This window comes from Cucumis melo, chromosome 9, assembly GCF_025177605.1.
Source record: "Cucumis melo cultivar AY chromosome 9, USDA_Cmelo_AY_1.0, whole genome shotgun sequence".
Lineage (NCBI taxonomy): Eukaryota > Viridiplantae > Streptophyta > Magnoliopsida > Cucurbitales > Cucurbitaceae > Cucumis > Cucumis melo.
In genome coordinates, this window is record NC_066865.1 from 18550092 (window position 1) to 18561130 (window position 11039).

Here is an 11039-nt window from a genome sequence, read left to right on the forward strand (position 1 = left end):
CTGATTTATGGCCTCTTACACCATCTCCTCTAGTTATAAGGACTCAAATTTTTTGATCCTCCTCATTTTTTCTTAGCGACGGTAGACTTGAATTTGACTAGTAGATTTGGAAGTAAAGCCTATTCTAATCTCTGATTTATGAGAGTCAATAAAACAGAGCAATTCAATTCCATAAAAAATAAGTCCTTCAGATGGGTCTTGAGCTGTTGCGCCCCTAGCTTTATTTTAGCCCTTAACAGACTGGGAGATCTTAAAAATCAAAAAATGAAGAAATTAGACGTACCGAGTGCCAAGTCATACACCTCTCTTTATGCAATCCATCAAAGTGGTGCTTCTAAAGCATGATTTATGGCTTTGATGTTTACATCTCTCAGATAAAAGAGGGGTTCATTCTCGAGATTCCATGGCGAAGACCATTTTCCACATTCTTCAAGACAAACCAAGGAAGATGAAAATTAAGGAGCATTAGTCCCCTTTTCCTTTGTACGAGCTCTTCCCTTTGGTTGGGGTCTTTGTACATAATGCTCTTCTTGTACTGAATCTCTCTCCCTATATGTCTCTCCTCAAATTCTTTAAGCCTCCTCCTTTTAGTTTTTTAGTGGTTCGAAGGACTTGTCCATATTCATATTCATCTGTTTCTCCTCTAGAGCCATAGTTAGGAGTCTGAAGACTTCCCGACTTGTTTATATCCATATAACTTGTGAAAGTCGTCTCCTTTTTTCTTAGTAGTTTGAAAGAAAGGATAGCAGTTTGAAATTGAATCAAAACCTAGTGAAAAAGAGAATGAGCACTGGAAGTCTTCTCTTGAATTCGGATCTTATACCCTTCCGTGAGGGTGAGGATAGAAGATGGAAAGTCTCATCTTCATCCCTTTCCTTCTACTCTACCAGACCTTTACCAGCTTATTCGACCCCGTACGCAGGGTACTACTGGGAAGAAGTATTGGGCACTAGTTTTTCGAAAGAAAAAGATCACAATCCGATCGATAGACCTAGAACTACTAAAAAAATTCATTCATTCACTTATGATTTTTCTTTTTCTTTCATCTCGAGTTAATTCATTAATTCTCAAAGAACTTATTCTTAGCCTTAGACTAATATATTATTCAATCTGCACCTACAGCAAGGGATGCTTTGTGGGCTTACTTTTCTGCGAAAACTGCCAGCTTTTCTTGTTCCTCTTTTGGGCAATTGAGTGAATTATGAGGAATGATCATATACTTCTTTCTTTTGTATTCTCGTACTTAGATGGGTTGAGAAGGGCCTTCACCATGTCCAATCCCCGAAATCAAGCCCTTGTTCATTGATTGCGCTCCTTCGATCATACTTTAAGCCTTTTAGTCTCTCCTCAAATTCTTGGAGCCTTTGGCTTGATCTTCTCATTGACTTATGGGTCTCCTTTCCTTTCAGTCGAGCCCTTGTTCATTGACTTGCTTCAAAATTCTCTTTTTATGGAACTACATAGATTATTCTAATATTGGTTTTTTAACTCATCAAAATAGAATATGATCTCTTTCTGACTTTATTAAGGGAGTTAGGTTTCAAATTCTTTGAAAGTTCTATCTCCTCTATATCCAAACTCATGAAATTTCTGATTTTCATTAACAATGGGCCCACAGAGTGGTTTGGGTGAATTCTTCTTCAACATTTAAGTTATACAAAGGGAAAGCCTATCCCACAACAAATGAAATTCCATAGAGAGGTCCCACAAAAATAAAATTCCATAGGGAGGTTGACGGTAGGCTTTCTTCTTTTTAGTAGGTTTCCCACGGGATGGTAGGCAGAACACAAAGAAGGAGATAGAGAGTTGTAGATACGGAGTCTTAGTGAGACTTTCCTTTCGCAACTAGGAATGAACTCCACCCTAAACCCATTAAAAGTTGCCCTTGGTGCGCTTTCAAGGGAAGCAGTCCTTTCAGCTCTTCTTTTGCTTGATAAGTCGCTTAAAAAGCTATTATGAAGATTACTATGGTATATGATGAATGATCAATGAACAAGGAAAGTTCTAAGCCTTCATAAATAATCAGTGAGGAATAAAGTGAGGAAGGGACTCTACCCTATACTGCCGAAAGACTATGGAAGGATTAGTGATTAAGTATCGGTGACTTAGTTGACAAGTACCTTGGATGGATCGAGGCGAAAGTAGATCCACCGATGATAGAGGTCCAAGGTTCAATTTTTCCCCTTCACATGTAACATAGAACCTAGCAAATTTGAAGCACCAAGTATAGTATCACAAAGTCAACTTTTAACCGAGACGTAAAGATTACCAAGAAATGGTGTGATAGTGCTCAAATCAGAAAAGAGGGCATAATAACCACAAAGTGGGGGTTGTCCATGCATAAACGATAGAATTTTCTCCTGCTTGACCATAAAAGATCTTACCAAAAAGATACTCAGTCCTAATGTGTCATTGATGATTGAAGAAGGCAGGACTAAATCTTCTTTATGTATCTTAATTCTGTATGTGTTGTGAAAGTGGGCACAATTGCAATCTGAAAATCGAAGGCTCAAAGAATGATCGAAGGAATATCAATCAATTTCTTGATAGGACCCATATAGTTTCCTATAGCAAATATCCCTCTCTTTCCCCTGTCTTCAATGGACTAACCTAATCTACGGCATCGTCAGTGGGGCTGTGGATCAAAGGCACCAAGGACGGACAAAAAGAGTGAACCCATTCCACAACATGATAAGGCATTATTTGCATATTCAATAAGATACCTTTTAAAAAAGCCATACAAAATCTAGCCTTTACAGGCACTCAATTTCATCAAGCCTAGGCTTTCTCTTTCTTCCTTTTATTTAAGTAGGGAGTGGATCTTCTTACCAAGCCAACAGAATTTGAATAGAATGAACTAGACGCCTTTACCCAGTTCCTTCTTAACAAGATCAGGGTTATTTTTCATTGCCTTAAACGAGGGCACCCAATTTAGTCCAAGTGCCAAAGGGATCTTTCAAACTAGTGGAAGACCTTTTTTAGATAAAAGACATATATGTCCATTTCACAAGGCGTATAAAGAAGCGAAGTGGCAGTTTCAATTTTATGAACAAGTCCGACTATCCACTAAAAGTAGTAATTCTTTTCTGACTAATTGATTTGGCCAAAGAGCCTTCCCAATATAAACCATGACAAGATCAACCGACCTATATGCCCTCTTATCTCTGAAAAAAAGCTTCTTTCTCTCACTTTTGAGGAATATCGGTATACTGTAAAGTGGGCAGCTCCTTGCAACAAAAGGTACCTATACCTTTAAGTGTGTATTACTATTGGCCAAAAATTCAACTAGTAAGACATTACATTGTCTAAGGTATAAGGCCATAAAAAAAGGATGCACCGAATGTGAATGATCTGGCTTCAGACCTCTCCCTTTAGTAGAAAAAGCAGCTGAGCACCTGTTTGATCGACCAACCTTGGAATCTCAGAATTCTAAAATCTTTGAAGGTCAATGTTAGGAGAAGTTAGCATTTTCTTAAGATATGAGTTGAGGACAAATACCCGATTGAAGCTGACTCCCCTCTGGATTCATGTTCGACAGACAAAAGAGAATAAGTTGACCCCCGCCCTTTTTTATGCCTAAGTCGTAACTGTTTAGGACTATTATTCCCTTGCCCCAATTCGAACAAGTCTTGTCGAGCTGCTTTTATCGCCAAAGAAGTCTTGCTTCAATTACCCACATAGTAGGTTACCTTTCATTGATGGTGAGCGCGTACGATTGATGGATCTCTATTTTAATGGTAAAGCTAAAGAATGAAATAAAAAGAACTTATGCTACCTCTTCTTTCCTCTCCTGCGCTTCTCTCACCTTGTTCCTCAACAAGTAATATTGTCTGGGAATGATCACACTCTTCTCCTTTTCCCTACGCACCGATTTTGAGTTCATGTAAGCTTTTAACTGATGATCCAAAGAGATCATGAAAGAGGGCACTCGTTGATGAATGTGAAAATGGACTCAATTTCTAAGTTTTGATATGAATGCTACTTTAGATTGGCTAGATGAATAGTTTCATCTTTGATTTAGTGGATAAAATGGAAAGCCTATTTAGTGGATAAAATGGAAAACCTATTTAATGGATAAGTCAGTGGACCTTTGTTTTTGCTTCTATGTCTGAAATCTACCATATTCATAGTAACAAGTTCCGCAACAAGATTCATATGGTACAATTAAAAAGTCCTTCTATATATTAGTGGAATTAACAAAGACTGAGGACATCCTTCCAAAGTATATAGGTCGAGTCCTCCAAACTCATTCATTCCACTAGAACAAAGAAGGGGGGTTAATGGAATGAAAACAAGGATAGAAAGAGGATGCTTGCATATGAAAAAGACATTCGTACAAATACTCAATTGAGACTCGCCAGAAGATGGTGAATGATAGGAGATCGGGTTCGTCTCTTTACGCAACTCCTAGCCCTCCACCTGATCGAACCAAGGCCTCAATTTCACACTCAAATAAACTACAGAAATCCTCCTCCAGACATTGTCTTCACGAGCGATCCGATTTTAGTCTTTATGCTTTTATAGGTTGAGCTCCCTCTCTTGCTTATGTAACTAATGCCTTTTGGACTATAAACAGCCCTTGTTCATTGAGGTGGCCAAAACCCCATAGAGCGGTTACGAAGAAGAGGAAGCCCCTACCAAGGCATCTGGCTGGTGAAAGTCCTATCTAGAAACTATAAAAATTAGAAAGACTTTCATGCTCTCCATGGAAGAATTTGATTTGACTAAGATTCAAGGACCAACCTCAATAGCAAACTCCATCTTCTTGGTCATAAGGGAGGCACATATAAGATCTGCAGTTCGGGTTAAGGAGAAGTCGAGGTAAAAGGAAGCGTCTGCTTGACTGAGGGAGGTCTTCGTCATCAACGCTGGTAAGATGATATTCAAGCCAAATAAGGTGATTGAAATCAAAGAATTAAGAGAAAGAAATCAACCTTGGTAGAGGCTCAAGAGATCTCGTTCAAGGCCCATACTAATGAAATGAAATAAGGGAAGAGGGCTCTCTACCTCCGGCTTTCATATTCTTCTCTTTTTTTAAGAGGCTTTTGTTCCACTCCACTTCCTGACTGTTAGGTTTTATATCCTAAAACTCATAGATAGTAAATATAATCCATTGACCATTATTAATAAAGTGTTATTATTATAATTTCAATAAGTGTTATTGATTTTATTGTTAGTTTTGTCATAATAACCCAAATCCAATAAACTAACATCCTAAGTTGTTTGATAAGTCTTGAACAGTATGTAGAGACATACGGGGATCAATGTTAAAAATCACCTTAAAGGGTCTATGGTATAGGAATAAGGCTGGGTATCTTATCGTGGTAACACTATAGATACGGCTCACTTTGCATTTAATACAAACACAATGATCCAACGCGTTCGTGTAAGTGACATGCGAGTGAGGATATCCTATGCAATGAGTTTGCATAAGACCGAACCGCAAAATAGTAACCATTAGATGTAACTTCGTTAACTATTTAGGTTTCTATTTCATTTGGATGACCTAGGTAACTTAGTCTTAATCCTGAGTGTATTATGAACTCTTGTTTGCAAGGGATTATCCTTTGATTTGTAGGGTGAGAGTGGCCAGATTGTCGACTCAATATGTTTATCATTTTGGGGACAAGACCGAATGGGGAGCTATGAACATAATCACACAAGATGGAATTCACTCCTTCCTGACTTTAAGGTAAGTAGATAAGTGTTTCCTTAAATGGTGTCTTTCGGACTTGAGCAAATGACCCTACCCTCTCTATCGCATGAGAGGGTTTTCTGTTTAATGGTTAGACCATAAATAGGTTGTTCATTAAAGGAGCACTAGTATTTAAGGACTAGAAGTAACCTAGGGGTAAAATGGTAGTTTGACCCAACTGGTGTTACGAACACTTTTGAAGGACTAACTTACTGGTATTGGTCTATATCCATGGACAAAGAAATATATCTACAGTAAGAAGAGTTCAGCTGTGAGTCTTTAGTGGAGTGTATATACAGTTAACAAATATTGATTAATGTGGCTAATGAGATTAGCCAATCAATCTCATATCGTTGTTGCTTCTAATCTGTAGGTCCATTAAGTCCCTTTCCTAGCTCGTAAAGGGTAATGAGATTTAATTATATTGGTTGTAATTTGAAATGATCAAATTTACTTTGGAAATTAATATAATGTATGGTGATACATTATAATATAAAGTTTATATATTAATTAAACTTTATTATATAATTTTGGATATGATTCAAAATTAATTTATGAGAAAATAAATATTTGAATTAGTTTAAATATTAATTTAATGTGAATTAGATTCATATTAAAACTATAGGTTAAAATTTAATGTGTATATGACACATATTAAAACTATAGGTTATGAGAGAAATTTATATTTGAATATGATTCAAATTTGGATTAAATTAAATATACGATATTTAATTTAGCAATTATTTAATTGGAGAAGTAATTAATAGTTTAGGAAAGAACAAACTAGTGAAATATTTACGGCTCATGTAACAAAGCCCATAAAGTTAGCCATTTTTTAAATATTACAGGTTTGCCCTTCCATCTTTTTCTCCTCTTTATCGTCTTCCTCTGTACTCTTCTTTTTTAGCTGCGATTTCTTCCATTTTTTTCGTTTACCCAAATCTATTTCTTTCTATCATCTTTCTTGTTTTTCTCTCTTTTTTCAGATGCATGCATATCTTTCTTCCTCTTTCTTCTTTTTTTTTTCATTCACTGCATGCATCGTGTAGTCTTTTTTCCCTTCTTTTTTTTTACGTTTAGATTAGGTAACCAAATCTGATGGTGTATAAGAATCTTGAAATAATTGGTTAGGCATTTAAATTAGGGTAACCAAAACTAAAATATTGTGTATAAAGAATATTGAAAAAAATCATTTATACCAAATTTTGAAAAAAGAAAATCATTTAGATTTGAGGTAGCCAAATATAAACGATCATGTAGCCAAATCTAAACGATCGTATATCAAATTTTGAAAAAAAATCGTTTAGATTTGGAACGCCAAATATAAACGATAGTGTAGCCAAATCTAAACGATTGTGTAGCCAAATTTTGAAAAAAAATCGTTTAGATTTGGAACCCCAAATCTAAGCGATCGTGTAGCCAAATCTAAACGATCATATATCAAATTTTGAAGAAAAAAATGGTTTAGATTTGGGATAGCCATATCTAAACGATCGTATACCAAATTTTGAAAAAAAAAAAGATTTAGATTTGGGGTAGCCAAATCTAAACAATTGTGTAACCCAATTAATTAAACAATCGTGTAACAAATTAAATGATAGAATTGGGAAAACAAATCTAAACGATCGTGTACCAAATCGCATTACCAAATATATTATGCGCGCATTGTTGACCGGATATTTTTGGTATTTTACACGTTGGGCCTCTAGGCTTTTTTTTATTTTGGAACTGTTCTATACAATATAAATACTTTACCGCTTTTTAATATTTTTTAAAAGACCCCTTAGTTTAATTTTATTTAATTAAATTTGATTTAGTTAAATTAATTAAATTAAAACTATAGGTTATGTGAGAGATATTCATTTAAATATGATTTAAATAAAATATTAATTAAATATGATTTAATTAATTAATGTTATTTTAATAATACTAAATTATTATTAAAATTAATAGAGAACGTGGGTGGTTTTCCCACGTTTCTAAATTGTCTCTCAACTTCCCACTTCTTCCGTCTGAAGAAGGGGGAGTTATCTGCGTAACAAAAACAGAAGAGTTTTGTGATTTTTGTAGACTCTCCAATTCTCTCTGAAAAAAATCTCTGTACAAAAATTTCCTCCCAATTGGTTCCTACAAATCATCTCAATCCAGAGAATATGAAGGTTTCCAAGTAATGGTGTTCCCCAATTTGGAGTTTTGTATATACAGAGATGTCAACGATCGTAAGTTTTCAATTCTCTATATTTCTCTATTATTCATTATTTCTTGAAATCATGTTTAGTCTTAAATAAGGTTTTGCCAATGTGCTGGTATTTTTTAGGTTTCAATTAAAATTGGGTTATGGTCTCTGTTAATTTTCCACGCGTAAGGCTTTCATCCCTTCAATTGGTATCAAAGCCATCTCAATTTTAATTGAGAATTTTAAAAAATTTGCATTGGTTAGGTGGGATCTCTGCATTATGAATGTGGCTTTTTGCAATTGAATGTTTCTGTAATTTTTTGCCATAGATTTACTGTTTTTGATATGATCAAATGTAAAGGCCCCTGCATTTTTTGTCATTTTATGTTGTAAATCTGTAATTTAGAGTCCAATTTTTGGAATTGAAGTGTTTTTCTTAGTTTTTCAACACTAAATTTGCCCAAAACGGACAACTGGAAGGCCTCCAACGGTGACTTTTTGGCATTGTAAGGAAACAGAAGTGTAAAAAAATCCACATCTGGAGGTTGAAGAAGGGTAGACACTAAAGAGAGTGTCGTTCAACGGCTTGGCATGGCTCGGCTTGGCTTGCACGGATGGCTTGCGATCGGCCCCGATTGTTGCTGGTTCAGTCGGTTAGCGCTGGTTCAGCTAGTTGGCTCAATTCAGCTCTGGTTCTTCGTCCAATGTCAGTTCAGGCTGATTTTGGGTTGATTTTTCATTCTTTGGGCCGATTCTAGCATTTTTGGGTTGGTTTAAAGCGATTTTTGACTGGTTCTAGGTTTTTGGGTCTGGTTTGATGCTTTTTGAAGGTTTAAGATTGGTTTTGGAGCTTTGGAAGCACTTTTAGGATAAATTTAAGGCTTTATTATTGTAATTTTTGCTCTATTTTATCTTAGGGGTCAATTTTACAGGTTCAATTGTTATTTAAATGCTTTATGGATGTCATTTAGATAAATCTCACCTTCAGTTAAGCATGTTCATGCATTTTTATATATTATAAATGTTATAATGTATGGTATTAATGCATGATTGTGAATTTCATGAGTAATTTAAAATATAGTGATATTTTAAATATATGAAATTAGATAAGCATGATGCATGACATTACTTAGTTAAATATTATTTGTTATATTAAAATTAATCTCTTGTGCATGCTTGATTGATTCTTATGATTTTTTCTTTTAATATAAGTGTTATATTAATTAAGATGAAAATCAATTTGCATTGAACATAATACTTCCATAGTTTAATATAATCGTTATATTAATGTATTGTTTTGCATGTAATATGGTTTTATTTAATTATGATTTGATTTTAATTAATTAAACCTTAATATGCAAGATTATAGAGCTAATTAACTAATTTTATAATAGTTATAAAATTTGATAATTAGAAACCGTCAATTTATAATAAAGAGTTGCATGCAAACATAGGATCTTAGGATTAATTTGGTTTCATTTAAATTGTTTAAAATTAAATAGACCTAAGATCGCATTAATTCTAATAGGATTAGAATTAAGTCTTTTTTAGTTAAGTGAAACTAAGTAGGACAAATAGGATTAAAGGTTATAAGGGAACTCCTCCGGTAAAGTTCTGTCGAAGAGATGAATATATTAAAGCCATTTGAAAACAATATTAACAACTCTTATGAATTCCAATGAGTGGGCGTGCCGGAGTGGTTATCGGGCATGACTAGAAATCATGTGGGCTCTGCCCGCGCAGGTTCGAATCCTGCCGCTCACGTTTTCCCTTTTCTTATCCTTTATTTACTGACGTGGGTTAAATTCATTAAGTTAGTAATTAACTTTTAATCATGATGCTATTCAATAATAAAATATAGTAATTAACTATCAAAATGCATTATTACTAAAATAATAATCCTACTAAATATATTGAAATAAGAGACCACATGACGTAAATTTAGAACTACAGGAGAATTTGGAATAATACAAAAGTAGTTTGAGCTTCTACCTATAAAACAAGGCCACATGCTTAATCTAAATTTAGGTTGACCATCAATTTTGTGTTTATTGGTAGTTCGTCAATATATAATTTAAGTTTCAAGTAACATGATTAAAACCTCTTACTATTTTCCACCCTCTTGAGTAGGTCTTCCAATGTCTTTGATTCATCCAAACTCAACCAAATTGAATTAGGGTTAACTTTAATATATATTACTCTTTATTTGTTTATTACTATTATTTTTTCAAAATTGCTTTGTTAAATATTATCATCTAAAAATTTTAAGTCTTGAATATTGATTTATTTAGCTTTAGCGATTTCAAACTTATTATAATTTAATTTTTGATCTTTTAACATATAATTATTTAGTCTCTTTATTTTAAATTTGTAACACATAGGTTAGTCAATTTCTTTTTCACCAAACTTAATTGTCATATTTTTGTATGTAGACTTAAATATGTGTATATATAACATATTTAAAAAAAAAAAAAAAAGAGTTAGAAGCATAGTGTGCAAATGACACAATTTTGGTGCAATTTTGGAAAAATTACACATTTGCCGATGTGAAATCTAAATTCATTAATCCATTTCTTTACATCAAAAGGGCCCAATGGGCCTTTAAATTTCATTCTCCAAAAAATCTCTAAAACCCCACGTGTCATTTTCTTACTAAATTTGCATTTTTTTAATAATAATAAAAAATAAATAAAGAAACACAATTTTCCATCTTCTTCCCTCCTTCGCACCTCAACTCACAAACCCTATTTCTTCGGCCAATTCCATCCCTCAATCCAAAGTTAGTATTTTTTATGTCGTTAGATCACATAAAGGTACTACGTTTGTTTAGCAAGTTGCTAATTTAACCAACGCGAAGCAAAGACGATGAGCTTCATATTCATCATCTTTTTTGAAGCTCAGCTGGGAGGGGTAGAGCTTCCTCATACATTTATCATCATTCTCATCTCATTCTATGAAGGATGCTGGAAGAGGAAAGAAATAGGAGGATAAGGTGGACTTGCATGCTCTCGTTATTCTTTAGAAAGAGAGAGGTAGGCTTTCATTCCTTATTATGAACATAGAATAGAAGCTTATTTGCGCTTTGTACTATCAATTTTCTACTTGAATGAAGAAATTTGCTCTACTCTCAGGCTAGGTCAGTAGGTTCCTCGAAGGGGAACTCTATCT

At 34.2% G+C, this 11039-nt stretch overlaps 1 non-coding gene across 1 annotated transcript; it reads left to right on the forward strand.

The window, feature by feature from the left end:
• Positions 1–9553: 9553 nt before the first annotated feature.
• Positions 9554–9635, forward strand: TRNAS-AGA (transfer RNA serine (anticodon AGA)). Its single transcript has one exon. It is a non-coding gene; the product is annotated as a tRNA-Ser (tRNA).
• Positions 9636–11039: the final 1404 nt, after the last annotated feature.